The sequence below is a fragment of the Hyla sarda genome, chromosome 7 (assembly GCF_029499605.1).
Source record: "Hyla sarda isolate aHylSar1 chromosome 7, aHylSar1.hap1, whole genome shotgun sequence".
NCBI lineage: Eukaryota > Metazoa > Chordata > Amphibia > Anura > Hylidae > Hyla > Hyla sarda.
The window spans coordinates 124,672,532-124,694,091 of record NC_079195.1 but is presented as its reverse complement, the minus strand read 5'-3'; the positions used below and the strand labels follow the sequence as shown (position 1 = coordinate 124,694,091).

At 42.6% G+C, this 21,560-nt stretch overlaps 1 protein-coding gene across 1 annotated transcript in view; it reads left to right on the top strand.

The window, feature by feature from the left end:
- Nucleotides 1-21,560, top strand: part of LOC130282437 (cGMP-dependent protein kinase 2-like) — a 201,128-nt gene that overhangs the window by 45,690 nt on the left and 133,878 nt on the right. The gene's annotated exons all lie outside the window — the stretch shown is intronic.

Here is a 21,560-nt window from a genome sequence, read left to right as displayed (position 1 = left end):
TGCAAGTTTGAGCTGCGTCAAATTTTCTGCCGTAGCTCAAACTGCCAGCGAGAAACTACTGTGAACCCCCCGCCCGTGTGACTGTACCCTAAAAACACTACACTACACTAACACAAAATAAAATAAAAAGTAAAAAACACTACATATACACATACCCCTATACAACCCCCCTCCCCAATAAAAATGAAAAACGTCTGGTACGCCACTGTTTCCAAAACGGAGCCTCCAGCTGTTGCAAAACAACTACTCCCAGTATTGCCAGATAGCCGTTGACTGTCCAGGCATGCTGGGAGTTTTACAACAGCTGGAGGCACCCTGTTTGGGAATCACTGGCGTAGAATACCCCTATGTCCACCCCTATGCAAGTCCCTAATTTAGGCCTCAAATGCGCATGGCGCTCTCACTTTGGAGCCCTGTCGTATTTCAAGGCAACAGTTTAGGGCCACATATGGGGTATCGCCGTACTCGGGAGAAATTGAGCTTCAAATTTTGGGGGGTATTTTCTGCTATTACCCTTTTAAAAAATGTAAAATTTTTGGGAAAACAAGCATTTTAGGTAAAAAAAATATATATTTTTTTACATATGCAAAAGTCGTGAAACACCTGTAGGGTATTAAGGTTCACATTACCCCTTGTTACGTTCCCCGAGGGGTCTAGTTTCCAAAATGGTATGCCATGTGTTTTTTTTTTGCTGTCCTGGCACCATAGGGGCTTCCTAAATGCGGCATGCCCCCAGAGCAAAATTCACTTTCAAAAAGCCAAATGTGACTCCTTCTCTTCTGAGACCTGTAGTGCGCCAGCAGAGCACTTTTCACACCCATATGGGGTGTTTTCTGAATCGGGAGAAATTGGGCTTCAAATTTTGGGGGGTATTTTCTGCTATTACCCTTTTTAAAATTGTAAAAATTTTGGGAAACCAAGCATTTTAGGTAAAAAAAATATATATTTTTTTACATATGCAAAAGTCGTGAAACACCTGTAGGGTATTAAGGTTCACATTACCCCTTGTTACGTTCCCCGAGGGGTCTAGTTTCCAAAATGGTATGCCATGTGTTTTTTTTTTGCTGTTCTTGCACCATAGGGGCTTCCTAAATGCGGCATGCCCCCAGAGCAAAATTTGCTTTCAAAAAGCCAAATGTGACTCCTTCTCTTCTGAGACCTGTAGTGCACCAGCAGAGCACTTTTCACCCCCATGCGAGGTGTTTTCTGTATCGGGAGAAATTGGGCTTCAAATTTTGGGGGGTATTTTCTGCTATTACCCTTTTTAAAAATGTAAAATTTTTGGGAAACCAAGCATTTTAGGTAAAAAAAATATATATTTTTTTTACATATGCAAAAGTCGTGAATCACCTGTAGGGTATTAAGGTTCACTTTACCCCTTGTTACGTTCCCTGAGGGGTCTAGTTTCCAAAATGGTATGCCATGTGGTTTTTTTTTGCTGTCCTGGCACCAAAGGGGCTTCCTAAATGCGGCATGCCCCCCAAAAACCATTTGTCGCTCCTTCCCTTCTGAGCCCTCTACTGCGCCCGCCGAACAATTAACATAGACATATGAGGTATGTGCTTACTCGAGAGAAATTGGGTTTCAAATACAAGTAAAAATTTTTTCCTTTTTATCCCTTGCAAAAATTCAAAAATTGGGTCTACAAGAACATGCGAGTGTAAAAAATGAAGATTTTGAATTTTCTCCTTCACTTTGCTGCTATTCCTGTGAAACACCTAAAGGGTTAATACACTTACTGAATGTTTTTTTGAATACTTTAGGGGGTGTAGTTTTTATAATGGGGTCTTTTATGGGGTATTTCTAATATGAAGACCCTTCAAATCCACTTCAAAACTGAACTGGTCCCTGAAAAATAGTGAGTTTGAAAATTTTGTGAAAAATTTCAAAATTGCTACTGAACTTTGAAGCCCTCTGGTGTCTTCCAAAAGTAAAAACTCATAAATTTTATGATGCAAACATAAAATAGACATATTGTATATGTGAACCCCAAAAAAATATATTTTGAATATCCATTTTCCTTACAAGCAGAGAGCTTCAAAGTTAGAAAAATGCAAAATTTTCATTTTTTTCATCAAATTTTGGGATTTTTCACCAAGAAAGGATGCAAGTTACCATAAAATTTTACCACTAAGTTAAAGTAGAATATGTCACGAAAAAACAATCTCGGAATCAGAATGATAACTAAAAGCATTCCAGAGTTATTAATGTTTAAAGTGACAGTGGTCAGAATTGCAAAAAACGCTCCGGTCCTTAAGGTATAAAATGGCCTGGTCCTTAAGGGGTTAATAGAGATGACAAGCTCTCAAATTAAATAGTAGGCTAGCAAACAATTGCAAGCATACAGAATATCCCACAATAGACACTACGACTGCGCCAAAACCCTAAGCTCTGCCCACTTCTGGGTCAGGGAACTAAAACTAAAGATATATATAGAAAACACTAATATAACTATACGTACAATTGTTAGAAATCCCCCCTGAGCGCAGGGAGAAAAATCTCTCCTGCAAGCCCCAATTCCTACTACCGCCACTGCCCGAAGAAAAAACTTCCGGTGACTTCACCAGAAGTGACGCGCAAGCTGAAGAGAACTCTTGGCTTGCAACTTCTGGACTCCGGCAAAAGGGCGCTTCACTGGAAGTGACGTGCAAACCACCGAGCTGCGGACCTGCGGCTTCTGGACTCCAGCAAGATGGCTCCTCACATCGGAGCCTCTACACAGGATCGTCCCAGAAAAGAAAGAAAAATATAACAGGTGAATCTATGGGAAAAAGGCCAACCTCAAGAGTGTCCATGCTCCCATCAGGACAGAAAAAAACTCACTGTCCTAGTGTAAGTGGGGCATTTTATAGCCAAAGGGGGGGCGGTGCCTGTGGTTTTGCTTTATTTTCATTTTAGCTCACAGGGGCGGTGACACCCCACATTGTGCTGCTGAGGGACGACAGGGAATTAAAGCTTGACCCTCAACACTTAGGGTAAGTTTCCACTTGTTTTTTTTCTGGCAGTTTTTGGAAAACTGCCACTGCAGTTTTTGAGCTGAAGCCAGAAGTGTATTCAAAAGGAATAAGACCTATAAAGGAAGGACTTATACTTCTCCTCCCTTATGGATCCACTTCTGACTTTGGCTCAAAAACTGCAGTGGCAGTTTTCCAAAAACTGCCAGAGAAAAAACCAAGTGGAAACTTAGCCTTGGAAGAATTAGCCTAAGGCTATGTTCACATGGTGGAATGTCCTAACAGAATCTCTCAGGAATATTCACACAGTTCAATGGGATTCTGCTGCACTGTTCCTGCTGCGGAAATCCTGATTCCAGCGTCCACAGAAAGAATAGACGTGTCTATTCTTTTTGCGGATTCCTCTTGGAAATGCCGTGCCGTTTAGGAATTGGAGCATTTTCAAGCAGTCCTAGTGCCCATCATGCCTTAAGAAATCAAGGAGCAAGATTAACACGTAGCCACTGCATGTTATTTGAACACTGTCTCATTTTTATTTGTGGGCTGTATATGGTGGCATTAGATTGACATTATATTATGTAGTAGTATGGCATGGAAATTCAGGGAAAAAATGAATACACATGACAAGAGGAAGGTAGGCTGCTTGCTCATAGCAAAATCAGTACTATCCCTTCTTATTATGATCCTAAGTGAAATCCTGCAGATCATTTACAAAGTAAATATCTGACTGTTTTGCCATAAATTCCTTTACTAGTGCCCCCCTCCCCCTTTACATAATTGATTTTACTTTAAAAAAGCATTAATTAAGGTGAAAGAGAAGGCAGATATAAAAGAGAAGCCAGGAGGTCAGATCTCTCTCTCTCTGGCTGAGGACACAGAAAGCCTGCCTGTTGAGCGACTGATGTGAGTAAAGGTTGCTGAAAGTATTTTTGTTAGCTGGCAGAGAGAAGCTCTCCAGCTGGTAGTGAGGGTCATCATTTGTATAGTTAGTGCCGGACAGGCAAGGTTTTTCTGTTGTTCCTGTATTGTTATTTTTATTTGACTTGCAACCTTTCCAATAAACCTGACCAAGAGTCAGATTGCATGAACTTGCTGCTGTTTGCCTAATTTGGATAAAAAGACACGTGTCCCTTTCCCTCAGACAAAGGGCAATCCCTGACTATATATATATATATATATATATATATATATATATATATATATATATATCAGTAAAATCTCCCTTAGCGGACACCTCCCAATAGCGGACAGTTTTTTTATTGACTTAAGACTTAATGAATTTGCATCCTCCAAATAGGGGACACTCCCAATAACAGGCGTGAACACACCCATTCGGGGACAAAACACTCCCAATGGGGACAAAACCCTCCCAATAGGGGACAACCAGGCTTATGTGCTGGCCCTACATGGGGCCGCCATCAGCGGGGTAGAGCCAATAACCCAGGAAGTGGTCAGAGCTCCCAGGTGGCCCTGGGCCCCACTGCACACCCCTGCAGCAGCTCCAGCACAAAAGCAGAAGACAGCTGTGTACGTCAGCCGTCCACATCATTCATCTCTCCCTCCTGATCCCCCCCTTTATTACCCCCTCTGCCACATCATTTCCCCATTTAATTCTATCGTATTACGTTCTGTGCAAATTCTTTAACCCCTGTTTACCACCCCCTGTGTCATTTCATTCCCCCTTTATCCCCCTTGCCATTTCATCCCTATCCCCATGGCAAACAGCACAGGGGATTCAAGGAGGGAGGAATGAAGTGGCATTGGAGGAATCAAGAGGGTGAATAAAATGGGAAGAAATTATACAGGGGGCTGATAAGGGCGATTAAACGGCACTATTCTACTGTAATATCACTTTTTATCATGTTTTATAGGTAATTACAGTACAGTATTGGGTCATTTAGAAAGATTGTTTAGCCTTTTTTCCCAATAGGGGACATCTCTCAATAGCGGACAGTTTTTATTTCCCTGTGTGTCAATTCTACTGTATGTTCTACTTTATACTATCTATCTCTATCTATCTCATTCATTCATTAGCTACAATTATTTTTAGATTACAATGAATACCTCCTACATACTGTAGAAGCCACAGCCTTTCTTATAAAGAGATAAATTCCTGAATTTATATGATTTCCACGTACAGTCTGCTTGTACTTGCTGCCAACTATGACAATATTTTTAATGATTACCGAAAGTGAGAGATATGTGGGTGTTAGAGGATGGAAAGTAATATCAACTGAGCAGCTTGCATGTTGTACAGTGTGATTGCAGCGGTTTCATTGGGAAGCTTAGAGGATAGTTGCAGTGGTATTTTAATAGGACAAAACATCTTTATTTACAAATGCAGATTTTTTTCCCCCGCCTATAATAAATATGCTGTACAGATTGTGACTGAGATGTATTGATAATACAGCACTGCATCTTTTTCCCAGTGTTCAGTGCTGCACTTTGAGTGTATTGGAAAGGCTTGAAAAGATCAATCTATAGACAATTACGTCTTTAAAACGTTCACAGCAGCAGGAGATGAGAATATTGCCGGCTGCCCAGTGATGAATTATCGCTACCACAGAACCTGAGCCATGTTCCAGCCATGAGCTTTATTTATTATAGATGACTGACTGAAAATGTTTTCTTTGATCACAAATTAGGACCAGTATAGTACAATATACTAAACTAAACACATCATACTGTATACAAAGTCAAATAGCAAAATGTGCTCATGTCTTTTTACCTATGTAAAAATGTGGAGGAAAAAACCTCTCCCTAAGCTCATATCCTGGGTATCTTTTGTAGAATTTGACATTGAATAAGATGGTGCCCTCAATGCCAGTTGAACAATTCAAGTCAGCTTTAAATGACTGCCTTATTTAGGGGTGATGCCTGAAAAATAGTAATTAAAGTAACATGGCATCGTGGGCTGCAGGTTAATATTTAGATCATTTAGATTTGTCCAAATTCAGTTTCTTTTTAATTCATTTCAGCCAAATCACGTGTCCAGGAGCAGAGAGTCCTTGCTCCTGTACTAAATGAGTGAACACATCCAATAGCATAGGGCACCATGAAAAGTGCTAGAAGTTCCCGATTCTGTACACCAGTCTGGAGGTAAGTGGCGATGCATTGTGCATCTGCATCCAGCCCAGCAAGTATAAAACTTAATCCAACTGAGCCATCAAAGCCAAATCAAATCAATGGTTAATTTAAAACAAATTCAGGAGGTTTGCTTGTCTCTAGTAGCAGGCATGGCCGATGTTATGGAGCCAAGTAGCTAATGGGGCTACATGCACTCAGATGAGGTTAAAGGGGTATTCCGGTGGAAAACCTTTTTTTTTTTTTTTTATCAACTGATGCCAGAAAGTTAAACAGATTTTTAAATGACATCTATTAAAAAATCGTAATCCTTCCAGTACTTATCAGCTGCTGTATACTACAAAGGAAATTTTATTTTTGGATTTCTTTTCTCACGACCACAGTGCTCTCTGCTGACGCCTCTGTCCATGTCAGGAACTGTCCAGAGCAGGAGAAAATCCTCATAGCAAACATATGCTGCTCTGGACAGTTCCTAAAATGGACAGAGGTGTCAGCAGAGAGCACTGTGGTCATGACAGAAAAGGAATCCCAAAAGAAAAGAATTTCCTCTGTAGTATACAGCCGCTAATAATTACTGGAAGGACTAAGAAATTTTATAGAAGTAATTTACAAATTTGTTTAACTTTCTGGCATCAGTTGATTAAAAAAAAATAATAATAAATAAATAAAATCTACCGGAGTTCCCCTTTTAAGTTACTAATGACTAAGGATGAGAGGTTCAGCTAGGGGTTCAACATAGAAAAGGTGAAAAAGATCCAATGCCAGAGCGGACTCCCAATCTGTATAATTAATATTTACAACTGCGGATGTGCATACTTATCAGTTCTACCCATGAGCTCTGCAGATCATATAAGTGATTAGTGTAGTTATAGCACAGGTGTCATTTTTATTTGTTCATTTTCTTATCTCTCTGGCCTAGACCACCATGAGAACTTCTTTTAACCCCAACTTTGTGAAGAGTTTGCCACCTAGACATCATTGACTCCTTACTTTTCCAGCACTCCCTCTACCTCTATACAAACCTCCCATCCTGCTGCAGCTTAAACAGTATCACATTGTTGCTTCCCCCAAAACCGTGTCTGCTGTTGCCCCTATAACTATAACTATAGTTATCCTCAATAAACAGTGCCAGAAACTGCCCTAGATAATGTTAACATCCATAAAAGAGAATTGCCTTAATTTGTGTTCTCACAGAAATAGTGTCCCTTTAGTGTGTCCCTTTAGTTGTCTCCTCTAAGTAATAGTGTCCCCTTAGTGTCCTCATTCTAGCAATAGTGCCTGCTTAGTTTTCTCCTTAAACTAATAGTGCCCCCTTACTGCCCCATATAGACAACATACCACCTTAGTGCCCTTATCCAAGGGCAATACACATTTTCTGTGTAGGAATAGAAAATGCGCCTTGGGGGCAGTTAAGCAATGGTTCATGCTTCACCATGGTATTGAACTATATCTGTGCCCTAAGAACATGGATGTAGAATGAGGCATACGGGACAGGTTTTAGCTATACAGTGATCCCCCGGACATACGATCATTTCAACATATGATGGCCTGTCATAGGCCATCATATGTTGAAGGCAGCATCAAAATACGAGGCTTTTATGTCGGGGCCATCGCATAAACAGCTATCCGGATAGCCGTTTAATGTGCCCTGTGTGCTCCGATGAGTGTCACTCACCTGTCCCCGACATTCCGGACCATCCTCTTCATGCTCTGCTGCATGGCTGTCACTCTCCTTCATCGTCATCACGCCGCCCTCGTCATCCAATAGGAGAGCGTCGATCCAGGGCAGCGGTGACTGTCCGGAGCGGCGGGGCCCGGAGACATGAGGACAGTGATGGAGAGCGAAGGTCCAGGGCAGCATTGACAGGCCGGAGCAGTGGGGACACCCTGGGATGTGATGACGGTGATGGAGAGCGACGATCCAGGGCAGTGGTGACGGTCTGGAGCAGCGGAGACACATGAGTATAACTTTCTTTACTATTATTGCACGGATCCCTCAACATGCCATGGGTTCAAGTAACGATGGTTCATTTGGGAAAAAAATTACCATCATATGTTGAGGGGTCACTGTACTGCTTATAAGGATGATGGAAGTAGTAATTAAATATATAATGTATATTTTACTGAAAGACCAAAAAAGCTTATTGTTTGTAATCCTATACATTTACAGTGAGGAAACACATGTATAATATGCACCGGCTATGACACGCACCTTCATTTTTCCAAAGAAATTTGGGCATAATCTCTGGAATGTCTGAGAAAAGACAAAAGATACATCCAGAAGCACAGAATAATTATATATATATATATATATATATATATATATATATATATATGTGTGTGTGTGTGTGTGTGTGGTAGCCATGGGGTGGTGTAAGTAGAAATACCTGATCACTTTGTGTTGCCAGGTCACCATTATCCTAAACATGGTCTGAGGTTGGAGACAGCTTCTCCTGGGCCAGACACGGGGAGTAAATGAACACACCGACATCAGGTTACAGATAAGTGCCCTTACTGAGCTGGATGTAGATGGTAATACACCTACAGCTGGCTTTAGGAGAGAGTGCAGTGTAACCCCTTGGAAGTCCTGTTGCTTTGCTGGGACTTGTGGTGCTTACAACAAACAGATTAATACTGACTTGTGAGACGGAAAGATGAATCCTGGTAGGTAGGGTCCTGTCAAGATACTAAAGCCTTCTCCGCAGTGGCATGAACTTCCACCGTGCAAGTAATCCTTGCAGGATGACAAAAGAGAGTATATTTGAGCTAGGCCTCTCCTCAGAGCACATGACACACAGCACACACCTTAACCAGACTGTGGCTCAGACTGAACTGAACTCTGGGTAACTCCTCCCCCACTACACTATACAGGGGAGACTTTAGGGGTTCCCATTGACAGACAGGATCACATGGTTTCACTGCTCTCATTTAAGGGTACAGTAACACAGAAAAACATAAATACATATAACAAGAATATGATTGATTTAGAAAAATATATTATTTTGCAATAGAATGTAATCATCATTAATATAACTATAAGTCTCTGGTGCTCCCAACATCGTATGCTACCAAGCTGCCAGAGACAGTCCAAAGCCACAGAACAGCTATTGATGCTGGGACACCACAGTGACAGCTCAGGACGCCGCCAAAGCATGAAGGAGTGCGGTCCCCAGGATATGTAACTATAAAACCGGAGATCAGGAGGGAATCGAGCAACTACGGGACATGTAACTATAATACGGGGAACGGGGAGGCAATCGGGAAGCGGCGGGATATGTAACTATAAAATTGAGGATGGGGAGGTAATCGGGCAGCGGCTACTGCGGGGCCAGAAACAGTTTATCGAGGTATACCTGCGCACACACACGCACCCTTATATTTCCAAGGATATTTGGGTAAAAAAACTTTTTTACACAAATTTCCTTGGAAAAATGAGGGTGTGCGTTATAGGCCGGTGCGTGCTATACCCCGATAAATACGGTACTTGCTGCTAAGTGTGAACTCTGGCCTTGAAACTTACTGTTACACTTCTGTAACTATACTTCAAAGCATACAGTTAGACCCATTAAACTTCAACACTGGGGGTTCACGAGAAATCTTTTCATCAGGCGGAGTTGCTGTGAAGATTGGTAATCACATTTAGGCAGTGATGTACATAATGGGTTACAGCTAGATCTGCTCCTGGCTTTATTACTCTTACAAAACTTTTCTTATTCCCAGCACTTTCATTTACCTCTTACATGCTGGGCTGGTTACCCATGCTGGGCTCGTTTTTGTTTTAATTTAAGTTTTAGTGATATAGTTTTTTTTTTTGTAAGATGAGAAATTATAAATCAAAATGTCTGATTAACATTTTTAGAAATAATTGCACACCAGGTATCCTTACACTCCCATCCCCAATCTCTGTATAGGGCTTCCTTTGGGCCATAATATAAGCAGATATATATAGCACATTGCTGCTTATCATACAGGACCATGAAATCCGGAACATGAAGCATACACTGTCCACCCAGCCCAGCGAATGTTGAATGAATGTTGAAATCAAATCTTTGACCAGGAATTCTAGACTAACAGGTCACATTGTGTACAGATGAATGTACAGTAGATATAAAAAGAATGCACACCCTTTTAAAATGCCAGGTTCTTGTGAAGTTAAAGGGTTGCTCCCACCATCCTATTTTTATTTTTACACTAGCCCGTTCCCTCCTCCCCCCCCCCCCGCCCCGCATACCCCGTTCCCTCATTACACTTGCAGTTACTGAAGAGTCCGGCAGCGGGAGTGCCGGGGAGCCAATGTGGAGCGAGTACAGCCTAACTGAAAAAGGACTGATTGCCACTCCAAAATCAGTCCTTTTTCAGTAGCCAGTTTTTAAATGTAAATTAAACCTTTTTAATGAAAAAAATTATAATAATAAAAGTATATTAGAGATATGTTGTAGTACATAAGTACTACAACATATCAGAAAATAAAGTTGGTAACAGTGCCAATTTAAAGAATAAGACAATGATAAATAATGTCAGAACTTTTTCCACCTTTTACAATGACCCATAATGTAAATAATTCAATTGCAAAACAAACTAAAATGTTTGTGGGGGAAAGAAAAAAAAAAAAAAAAGAACACACTATAACCTGTGTGCACACCTTAGGGGTATGTTCCCACATGCTGTATTTTGCTGGATATTTGCTGCTGCATATTTTCCTACCTAATAAAGTCAATAGGTAGAAAAATCAGCTGCATATTTTACTACCCATTGATTTCAATGGCAACAAATGTTCACAGCAGCAAATACGCAGCAAAATACAGCATGTGGGAATGTACCATTAACCACTTCAGGATGAAGGGCGTACCTGTATACCCTGCGCCCACTCCCCTGCTATGATGCGGGGTCACGAGTTGACCCTGCGTCATAGAGGGGTGGTCCCGACACCTATCAATGGCCGAGACCTGTGTCAAATGTTGGACATAAACGATCGCAGTGATGCCCGGTATCAACCCTATAGACCTGTCTAAAATGCCTCCACACCATCTGAGCTCTTCTGCGATACTCCAGCCAGGCTCAGCAGGCTGGAGCAATCCAGTGCAGCTAACAATGATCAATGCTATGCTATGGCATATCATAGAACAGTATATGCAATCAGAAGATTGCATGTAATAGTCCCTATGGGGGGGGCAAAAAAAAAAGTGTAAAAAAAAGTTAATAAATGTGAATTAACCCCTTCCATACTAAAAGGTTAAAACGCCCCCCTTTTCCCAAATCTCACATAAAAAATATGTAAACATAATACAAATAAACATATGTGGTTTCGCCACATGCATAAATGTCCGAACTATAAAAATATAACATTATTAAACTGCACGTTCAATGGTGTATATGTTAATAAATTCCGTATAAATTGCGTATTTTTGGTCATTTTGCATACCTTATAAAAAGCGATCAAAAAGTCCCATCAAAATAAAAATAAAAAAGTTATAGGGGTCAGAAGATGACAATTTTAAACATTAAAATTTTGGTGCATGTAGTTATAATTTATTTAAGTAGTAAATTAAAATAAAAACTACATCAATTTGTTATCCTTGTAATTGTATGGACATACAGAATAAATATAAGGTATCATTTGTATCAAAGTGCACTATGTAGAAATGAAAGCTTGTTTTTTTTTTTTCAAGTTTGTCCCGCAAATATCATTTTTTTTGGTTTCGCCATAGATTTTGTGGTGAAATGAGTGATGTCATTACAAATAAAATTGGTAGTGCATAAAACAAGTCCTTATATAGGTCTGTAGGTGGAAAATTGAAAGCATTATAATTTTTAGAAGGTAAAGAGGAAAAAGAGCACAAACAGAAAATCTCTTAGTCGTTAAAGGGGAACTCCACTGGAAAACTTTTTTTCCGTAAATCAACTGGTGCCAGAAAGTTAAACAGATTTGTAAATTACTTCCATTAAAAAATCTTAATCCTTCCAGTACTTTTTAGGGTCTGTATACTACAGAGGATATTATTTTCTTTTTGGAACACAGAGCTCTCTGCTGACATCATGACCACAGTGCTCTCTGCTGACATCTCTGTCCATTTTAGGAACTGTCCAGAGCAGCATGTTTTCTATGGGGATTTTCTCCTACTCTGGACAGTTCTTAAACTGGACAGAGATGTCAGCAGAGAGCACTGTGGTCATGATGTCAGCAGAGAGCTCTGTGTTCCAAAAAGAAAATCATTTCCTCTGTAGTATTCAGCAGCTAATAAGTACTGGAAGGATTTAGATTTTTTAATAGAAGTAATTTACAAATCTGTTTAACTTTCTGGCACCAGTTGATTAAAAAAAAAAAAAGTTTTCCACTGGAGTACCCCATTAAGGTGTTAAACTAATACTTTGTTGAAGCACCTTTTGATTTTATTTAGGTAGAAATCTAATCTAATCTTTAGGTAGAAATCTATTAGCATGGCACCTCTTGACGTAGCAATATTTGCCCACTCTTTCTGGCAAAAGTGCTCAAAATTTGTCACATTAGAAGGACATCCCTTGTGCACAGCCCTCTTCCGATCATCCCACAGATCTTCAGTTGGAATAAGGTTTGGGCTCCAGCTGGGCCATTCCAAAATGTTATTCTTCTTTTGGGTAAAGTCATGCGTTTTTTGGATTTGGTTGTGTGCTTTGGGTCATTGTCAGGCTGAAAGGGGACCTTCCTCTTCATCTTTTGCCTTCTAAAGGCGCCTGAAGGTTTTGTGTCAGAATTGCCCGGTATTTGAAACTGTTCATAATTCCCTCAACCCTGACTAAGCTCCTGGTTAGGGATGAGCAAATCGAATCTGACGAATCCGAATTCGTTACGAATTTCAGGAAAAAATAAATTTGTAATGAATGTGAATATAGCCATGATTCGATCACGCCAATTGCTTCATTAAACTCCATTTAGTGCTGTTCAGGGTCCAGGCATCTAAAAGGGCGGATCCACATGTGAGAGCATGGGGCAAGGAATCCTGGAAAGGCGAGAACTAGGGTCAATGGGATGACCCTGAATCACATGCAGCATGCAGCCTATCAGCAGCCAGCCACCCCCATGAGGTCACAGCCCAATATAATCGTCAGCCATCTTGCGGCCAGTCACTTCAGTCTTTCATTGCAGAGAGAGAGAGAGGGAAAGACAGCAGTGTGCGTTGCACAGAAAATAATTTTTACAGCAGCGATTTACCTGCATCCCAAATCCAGCCTAGAAGCACTGATAGGGAAGGGAGTGAGACTGAGAAAGAGAGTGCAATTTTGGGTGTAGTACACAGCGGCTGCGTGCTGCAGCACTGGTGTGTACAACAACTGAAAAGCTAATAGTAGCCAGCCAGTTAGGGTGAGCAGAGCACTACTAGCATATTGTCATCTATTAAGTGTAACCTGTGCATACATATAAGTGGTGTACCATTTTGTTCCTGCTAAAGTCTTAAGGGCCTAGAAACTGTGAAAGCCCATACAAAAGTACACACCTGCTGGTGTTGTAGAAAAATACAGTTTTATCTTAAAATGACAAAGATTGTTTAGGGTAGCAAATAGAGAGAGAAATTAAAGTTAGTCTCATGCCAAAAATATTGGAGTATATCAAGCGAGACAAGAATTTTCTAAGTTGAATTGAGATGTGTACGTAAATGACACAAGAAAAGAAATTAACATAGACATTGCCAATATGGAACCGTGTGATAGAATTAAATAAATAAATGGGTGCGTACAAAAAGGAAAAAGAGTGTTTCAGATAAAGGCTCTAAGAAACAGATATTATTAATAAGTGGTTCATAACCAGTATGTACCTCACATTAACATCTCTGGACCCTGTCTGGACTCTCCTCCATGCATAAATGTGGTCAACATCTCAGTAAGTCAAGAATTAGGTTTTTCATGTTCTCTTCTATCAAAATCATCCTCTAAATGTTTATTGACATGTTTTTTACCTTCTAATTTCTCAATAAAATTCTGTTGAAAAGAAAAATACTGTTTTAAACATACTGGAGCACATTGTCCTCCCCTCATAAGTGCATACCACATACCTACATCTAAGTGGTGTACCATGTTGTTCCTGTTAAAGTCTTAAGGGCCTAAATACTGTGAAAGACCAGCCAAAAGTACACACCTGCGGGTGTTGTAGACAAATACTGTTTTAAGCGTAGTGGAGCATATTGTACTTCCCTCATATCCGCAAGTATGTCAGGCAGAAAAGTGCCAGGACGTGCACAGAGGAGTGGTAGAAGCCTAAATTCATCAGGCAGAGGTCACAGCAGACTAGGGGCAAGTGGCAGCAGGAGTCGCAGCAAAAGGCCTGAGCTCCCGGTATCAGCTAGCGATCATGTCTTGACCAGCAACCCACCTTCCATCATCGATTGGTTAACACGGTCATTAACTTAATCACAAGGGACATCTGACACCCCCAGTCAACAATCAGTGGGTTTCTAAAACACCACCCTCAGTTGGCATGGCCCTGGAGCAATCCCTGTCCTCCCATTGCCGCTGTCCTATGCTGTTCCCTCCCCCCCACAGAAGTATCTTATGCTGTGGGTTCAGCTCCACTATTTTGTGAGAACCATCTACTAGAGGAAAGTCAGCAGCTACTGCCCAGCCAAAAAGTGGAGGAGACATCCACTGCTTCCTCCGCTAGGCGGGCAAGTAGTGATGAGGAGAGTGGGGTGGGAGGTGGTGCTGCGAGCGTTCAGGCTCCTGAAGCAGACACTGAGTAACCTGAGGAGGACATCAGTGATATGCAGACACAACTCGATGATGAAGCCGATCGCACTTGGGAGCTGGGTGCAGAAGGGGCTTCTTCATCATCAGGAGAAGAGTGCTGCAGGATTCCCGTGAGGCAGAAAATGAGCCAGCAAGGTGGTAGCATGGTTGCCAGTCAACATGGTGGCAGAAGTGGAAAGTCTGGAGCCAAACGTGCCCGAGGTAGACCAACTTATCTTCCAGGTAGGTAGTGGAACAGGGGTTACTGGAGTTGGTGGCAGTGGCAGTCAATCAGTACAGACTGTTGGTGGGAAAATCAGCTACTCGGCTGTGTGGCAGTTTTTTTAACCTGGCCACAAGCAAGATGTGTTGGCAGAAGGTGAAGCGTGGCTAGGGTCTCAATGATAGCAACACAGCCCTGTGTCAACATATGCTGTGTCACCATAAAGCGGCCTCGGAGAACCGTGGCTCCGAAATAGGTGGTCCAGCCTGCTGCATCATCCAATGGCACTCCCCTCCCTGTTTCAGCCAGCCAAGGCTCCACCACCTCAGCCAAAGGGATCTGTGTGTCATACCCATCTTCTGTCGCTCCAGATGCTCCTGCTCCTCCTACTTCGAGTCAGTCATTCCGCCAGTAATCCATCGGCAAAGCCATGTCCAAGAGACAACAGTATGTGCCCACTCATCCAATTGCGCAGAACCTGAATGTGCTTCTGTCCATGTTGCTGGTGCTGCAGTCCTTCCCTTTCCAAATGGTGGACTCTGCACCTTTCAGAGAACTGATGGCTTGTGCCGAGATGAAGTGGAGAGTCCCAAGCCAAAGGCAGTACCATCCCTGCACAATTTTGTGGAACAGAAGGTGGGCCGGTCCTTAAGCCTGTCAGTGTGTACCAAAGTGCACGGCAGTGCCGATGTGTGGAACTGTAACTGTGGTCATGGACAATACAGGTCCTTCACGGCCCACTGGGTAAATGTGGTTCCTGCACAGACACAACAGCAACTTGGACAGGTCACACCGCTTCCACCTCCACGCTCTCAGGCCATTGGTCCTGTGACAGTCTGCGACATCGCCTCCTCATCCTCCACCGTATTCTCCGCCTCCACTGCACAGACAAGTCTCAGTGCCCCTCCAGCATACCATGTGTGCAGAGTGCTATTCTTCACATGATTTGCCTTGGAGAACGGAGTCACAGGGGAGGAACTTCTAAAAGTCATTCATCAAGAAATTGAATCATGGCTTACTCCACGAAAACTGGAAATGGGAACCATGGTGACTGACAACGAGAAGAACATCTTGTCTGCACTGCGACAAGGAAGCCTGAGACATGCGGCACACATGTTCAATCTGGTTGTCAAGCGGTTCCTGAAGTGTTCCCCCCATCTGCAAGACATCTTAACAATGGGAAGGAAACTTTGCATGCACTTCAGCCACTTGCACACCCTCCTTGAGCTGCAGCATCAGAGTGGTATGCCCCCAACATAGTCTGATTTGCAACGTTTCCACACGTTGGAATTCCACTCTCCATATGTTGGACTGACTATACAAACAGAGAAAAGCCATCACTGATATCTTGATGATCCAAGCGGATAGGGAGACTCCCCTGTGTAACCAATGTCAACCAGTGGCAGCTCATACGTGAAACCTGCTCTTTGCTCAGGCCCTTTGAGGAAGCCACATTATTAGTCAGTTGTCAGGATTACGGGATGAACGATGTCATTCCACTGCTTCATTTACTACAACACGTGTTGGAAAAGATGGCTGGTCAGGGCACTGGTGACGTGGAGCCTACATCTCACGGCCACATGAGCCCTGTGGGGGCTGACCTGGAGGAGGAAGGGAGGGGCACAGTGAAGCACAGTTTAGGTTTCACCAAATGGGCGATTTTTCTAGTAATCTGGCAGGAGAGGAGGAGCAGGAGCAGCTACAGGGTATGGAGGAAGGTGAGACAGAGGACCCAGACATATCGTGGCAGTGTGCAGTGGAGATGGAGGCAGGGAGTCCCTCTGAGTCACTTGTACAAATGGCACACTGCATGCTCACTTGCTTGCATAGTGACAGCCAAATAGTCACCATTCGGCAGTGGGATGACTTCTGGGTCTCCACCTTATTGGACCTATCTAGTCCATTTATTGGACCTATCTGGAACCGCTTGACAACCAGACCCTCGCAACTGGCACAAAATGGGGGCCTTTTTTACACCCACTAAGAGAGAGGACAAACTGACCTACTACAGAGACATCCTACATAGTCAGTTAGCCGATGCCTTTCTGCGCCATGGTCTGACTCGGGGGGCACTCTGCGTTCACATTCCACTGCCATGGCTTCTGGAGAGGGATGGGATGACAGGAGCAGTACCAGCTTCATCAGCAGCAGCCTGAGTCTACAGTCGCTGATGAGTAGCATTCTTCACCCGCATAGTGAAGCAACTCATCAGCAGCAGGTAGACCTTTAGCAGGACCTGAACTAGCAGGTGGTAGCATACCTTGACATGACCATGCCAACACACCATGCCAATTTGTGGCCGCAACTAGCAAAGTTTACCCTGGAAAAGCTGTACTGCCTGGCCAGTAGTGTGCTATCAGAGCAGGTGTTTAGTGCGGCGGGGGCCATAGTAACCATTAGGAGAACTCGTCTGTCCACAAAAGATTTGGAGAGACTGACCTTTGTGAAGATGAATCAGGCATGGATCAGCCAGGATTTCCACCCACCAATGCCTGATGCATCAGAGTAGATTGACCATGGTGCCACACCAACACTTCACAAATACGTATAGTGCAAAACATATTTAAGGTGCTGCTCCCCAGTTACAGACATTCCTCCTCATCAGACCAGTAAGTATTGAGGATATGCATTAGCTAAAACTTTCCTTTTCTTAGAATAAAATAAATGTACCCCAATTTTTTTTTAAATCAAACAAAAGGAAAAGTGTGCAAAAAACACTATGTGCCACCTACACCAACATGGAAGGAAGGGAACAACGTAGGGTCCATTGTAACCGGTGGGATTTAAAACTTCCCCTGTAAGGCCCTACTCTTGCATTATTAATTCTCTTCTTGGCAAGTGTTACTTGCCCTAAAAAGGGCAGCCTCATACAGGAACCTCTCCTTATTTCCACCTACAAACGCTGCCATTTCACAGTGTTTTTAGGTGGAAATAGGGAGAGTTTCCTGTGTGCGGCCACCCTTTTTAGGGCGAGTAACACTTGCCAAGAAGGGAATTAATAGGGTGAGAGTAGTACCTTACAGGGGAATTTTTTACCACCACCTGCTACAATGGACAATACGTTATTCCCTTCCACCTTTTCGAGGAAAGTGTTACTCGTCTTAAAAAGGGCGGCCTCACACAGGAAACTCTCCCTATTTAAACCTAAAAACCCTGGGAAATGGCAATATTTGCAGGTGGAAATAAGGAGAGGTCCCTGTATGGGGCTGCTCTTTTTAGGGTGAGTAACACTTGCCAAGAAGGGAATTCATAATGCGAGCATAGGGCCTTACAGGGGAAGTTTTTACCCCCACCGGTTACAATGGACCATACGTTTGTTCCCTTCCACCTTTTAGAGGTCTTTGCAGCACATCAGTACCGGGTGGTGTAGGTGGCGCATGGTATTTTTTGCACACCTTTCCTTTTGTTTGATTTATAAAAAAAATTTGGGGCCATATATTTTATCCTAAGCATATTATTAAAAGTTAAGTTTCACGTAATGTCTATCCTCAATACTTGTGCACACTAACACTTTTACAAAAGAGACCATTTTCTTCTGCCTACTTGCCTCGGCTACTTTTCTGATCCTGCCACCCACCTGATGCCACACGTCTGATGCCAAGTTCTCCTTTTTTCACCCCCCTTTGTCACCGGTACTGGTATTACCACCCACAGCCCCACTATGTAGCCGGGTCACTTTCAGGACTCCAGATGCTGCTGATGCCACTTCCAGGCTGTCTCATACTGCCACCATATGTTCTCCTCATGCTGATGCCAGCTCAGGGCTGTCTCATTCTGAAACTTTATGGCCTTCTCATGCTTCTGCCACCTCCAAACTGTGTCATTCAGCCACTATATGCCCTCCTCATGCTGCCGCCAACTCCAGGCTGTGTCATTCAGCCACTATATGATCTGCTCTTGCTGCCACCTCCAGGCTGTGTCACTGTACCGCCATGTGGTCTCCTCATGCTGCTGGCACATTAAATAAAGCTTTATAAATTTTTAAATGTTAAAAAATGTCTTTAATCTTTTCAATTGTGATGCTCTATGATCTCGTTATTCAGCCACTACTGCTCTGCGACAGTGATTCTAATAGTGGCACCTCTAATCTGCATGTCATACTTAATAACCATATTATTTCACTAACCCAGCACACACCCTATGCATGTTACAGCAAGACAAAGTGTTCTACACCCCTATTGAGGCTCTCTGTAGTCCAGAAATAGACGTATTTAATACAGATTTGCCGTGAATAAATTCAGACCGAACCAAATTTTTCGGACAATTGGGCGAATCAGCCGAATCGAATTTTTTAAAAATTCGCTCATCTCTAATGGCCACTTAAAATGATGGCCACTGTGTCATTTTTTATATGAGTTTAAATGTGATTGGTTAAAGGAAACCAAGCAGTATATTTTACCATATTTAATTTTGTCACCATCCCTGGGGAAAAAACGTCCCACAGGGAATGTAAGGATGAAGATTTTATCATACATAACGCATTGCCAAGTGTTATATATGATAAAATATACTGCTTGGTTCGCTTTAATTCTGAACACAGCCACATCCACAGTTATAAGAGGGTGTGCACACTTTTGCAACCAGTTTATAGTGGGGTTTTTGTGTTCCCCTTAAAGGGAACCAATTATCAGATTTTACCCTATATAATGCTTGGCAAAGCATTATATAGGGTAAAATTTTTATCCTCACCCTCCATAGTAAAGATATGAAGTTATAAACTAGTCCCTGGTGGCCCCGCAAGTAGTCCCATGGGCGGGAGGGAGGTCCTCTTACCAGGTCCCGTTACTACGCCGGTAGAGACGCCCCCTCAGCTTGATTGATGGGCCGTGTCATCGCTCTGCCCCGTCTGTTCAGTGAGCAGAGCGATGACGCGGCTGTCAATTAAGCCGAGGGGGTGTCGCTGCTGGTGAAGTAATGGGACCTTGGTAAGAGGAGCTCCCCGCCCAGGGGACTACAAGGGGACTACAAAGATTTTACCCTATATAACGCTTTGCCAATATACGCTATATAGGGTAAAATCTGATGATTAGTTCCCTTTAAAGATTTCAATTTGTTTTGCATTTAAATGTTATAGGTCACATAAAGGTGTAAACAATTTGAATATAATTTACCTTTGTCTTATTATTTAACATGACAAAAACCTACAAGGTGTGTAGACTTTTTATATTCACTGTATAAGTGTATATTTTCATGTAATATTTAAATGGAATAAGGGTAACTATTCTGAAATGTAACTGTGAAGTCCAGTAGAGTGAAATGTGCATGCCAAAAAATCTACAATGGGATTATCTATATAAAGACCTGACTCACTGACTCATCAATGCCCAGCCTAAACCCTTGGACCTAGAAAGCTGAATTTTTTCACATGCGTTGTTTTTAAGACGTAGACGAGGAATAAGAAAGGATTTTTCGAAATTCAACCCTTAAGGGGGTTAAAAAGGGGTTGAAAGTTTGCATGGAAGTCTGTCTTTTTTGAAGCTAGAAACATGAAACTTTGTTTTTAGGCTAACAATTAGAGATAAAAAAAAACACGTGTTTTAACGTTTTCTAAATTTCCACCCCTGAAGGGGTGAAACGGGGGTTCAAAGTTTGTATTAATTAAGATTAGGTTGATTTTTGAATTCAAAAATTTGCACCATTACTCTTAAATAAAAACAATGTCTGTCTGGATCTGTATTTACATAATAATAATCCTCCAAAAAAACTATCAAAAAACGAGAAAAAAAAATCAGCACTAGAGTACTCCTTTAATAATTGCCCCCATTATGGAGGCAACTATTAACAGAGGGGCCTACCTAAACTTTATGGGGATAGCTATAAGAAGAGGGGCCTACCCAAAATTTATGGTGGCCCCATATAGTTTAGATAGGCCCCCATGTGTAAGTTGCCCCCATATAGTTGTTGTAGGCCCCTCTCAAAAGGGGCCTACAACTATAAGAGGGGGCAACTATTAGCTAAAAAAAGGCCTACAAAAACACTATGGAGGCAACTTGCTCTCTCTCTGCTGCTAACTGTTGACCCCATATAGGTGTAGGCCTAAGTCTTTGCCCCCCAGACTGCAGGCCCAACTACCTAGTTCTGCCCCAGCTCCAGTCATAATTTTTTTTTTCTCCCTCCTTTTTTTTTTTTTACTTAATAACCTCTGCTCTGTGCGACTGTGCCGGCTCGCAGTCCTCCTCAGAGCAGGCCTTTCTTTTGAGCAGCTCCACACCGCTGTTTTGGCCTCCTCTTCCGGACTCCGCCACAGCACTTCTGGAGTCACATGACGTCAAGGCCTGCGTCAGCATGCAGAGCACAGCGGACATACCTCCTGGCGACCACTGCTGCAGTTGTAAATACAGTGGCTGCTGGTCCCCGAGGTACGTGCTGTGCAGCAGCGCTGCCGCCGCTGCCATGTGTGATCTGTGACTGATTTGATAGTCAGTCAGTGTACATTGTGTTGGCCCCTGCAGTCAGTGAGTGACAATCACTCTCTGACATTGAAAAAAAAAATGCCGGAACCGGCTGGGCCGCCTGGGGGTCCGGGCCCCTTGCAGGGGTATCAGTTGTACCCCCCTGAATGCGGCCCTGAGTCCAGTGTGTTTTTTGCGACTATACCTACG